The sequence below is a fragment of the Nanorana parkeri genome, unplaced genomic scaffold (assembly GCF_000935625.1).
Source record: "Nanorana parkeri isolate BGI_ZX_2015 unplaced genomic scaffold, ASM93562v1 scaffold1087, whole genome shotgun sequence".
NCBI lineage: Eukaryota > Metazoa > Chordata > Amphibia > Anura > Dicroglossidae > Nanorana > Nanorana parkeri.
The window spans coordinates 547736-549574 of NW_017307355.1; positions in this window are offsets into that span (position 1 = coordinate 547736).

Sequence of the window (1839 nt, forward strand, 5' to 3'; positions counted from 1 at the left end):
ATTATCAATTAAAATTTTTCTTTATTTTAATTTTATTTTTTTCACTTAACTTTATTGCTATCACACAGGAGCTAACAAGCCCCTGTGTGAAAGCATTTGGAGGTGACAGGTTCTCTTTATGGAACCTGTCACTTACAATACAGGAGTTTGAGCACACCTGTCATGCAGTGTCAGTCTAAGCGACTCTTGAAATTAAGCACACAGCTATTCTTGAGCCATCCCAATCCCAACCCCAATCTCAATCCCAATCCCCATCTCAATCCCAATCTCAATCCCAACCCCAATCTCAATGCCAACCCCAATCTCAATTCCAATCTAAATCCCAATTCCAATCTCAATTCCAATCTAAATCCCAATTCCAATCTCAATCCCAATCTCAATCCCAACCCCAATCCCAATCACAAACCCAATCTTAATCCCAATTCCCTACCCCAATCCCAACTCCAATCTTAATCCCAATCTCAATCCCAATTCCAATCCCAAACCCAATCACAGCCGCAGGTCTAGATTTACTTTAAAGTAGAACTGTAGGCAGGCAAAATAATGAAATAATAGCCAAACCTCTTCATGGTATATGAAATTAAACGGAATACAGTTTCCTATTGCGAGTTTTAATGTTGTATGAGATAACTAGTAGAGACTTCATATTTCCCTATGTCTGCTATGCCAAGAATGCCGTCACACAACAACTCGCGCTCTGTGAATGTGGGTGAATGAGAAACATACAGACTGAAAGAATCAAAAAGCTTTGCAGAGAGGTAGAGAAGACGAGTCTGGTACATAATAAAGTAAGCATTGCTATGGTCAAATATGTATAAGACAGTCTTTCTCAACCAGGGTGCTCCTGATGGTAGGACTGAGGACTGAAAGGGGGTTTCTGGTAAAGCTGGGTACACACAGAGCAAACATCGGCTGATTCCTACTGAACTGGCTGCAATTTGCTCCATGGGAGGCCCTATTAGCTCGACAGAAGTCAGTCATTCAATCGAATTTTGCCGAAGGGACCTGCTGGAAAATCCTCAGCTAAATAGCGTTGCTGCAAGAACTGTTGGGGTATTCTGACAACGTCCGATGCAACGCTGTCAGAATGCAATGTACACAGCGGGAGATTCCTCCATCCAAACCTGTTAACTGTGTATACCCAGCTTAAGGGGGGAGGGGGGTTCTGATATGAAAGTGGGGGCTCTGATGTGAAGGGAAGAGTCTGATATGAAAGGGGGGCTTATGATGTAAAGGTGTGGGGTCCTGATGTGAAGGCGGGTCTTCTCATGTGAAGGGGAGACTCTGATATAAAGGGGGGGTTCTGATGTGAAAAGGGGTCTCTGATGTGAAGGGGGCTTCTGACATGAAAGAGGGACCCCTAATGTGAAAGAAGGGCTTCTAATATCAAGAGGGGTTTCTGATGTGCAGATGAGACTCTGATGTAAAAGGGAGGGACTCAGATGTGAAGGGGAATCCGCACTTTTTTTTAGTGTCTTTGTGTGGGGTCCCCCCTTAAAATTCATACAGACCCCTATCTCTGCTAAGGGTCTGGCATGGATTTTGGAGGGACCACACATTGTTTTTTCTCCTTTTTACATTTACACTTTTTACATTTTAGACTGGGGTGCCTCGAGATTTTGCATACTTTTAAAGGGTGAAGTGACTAATAAAAAACCTTTCACCTTTCTACATACCTTTGGCTCACTGCATTCCTCCTCCCTCCATATTAGAATTGCAGCCAGTGGCGTAACTACCGCCATAGCAATCCATGCGGTCGCTATGGGGCCCGGGGCAGCGTGGGGCCCAGTCAGGAGGCCAGGGCTCAGCAGCAGGGGTGGAGGAGGCTGGGGCTTTGCG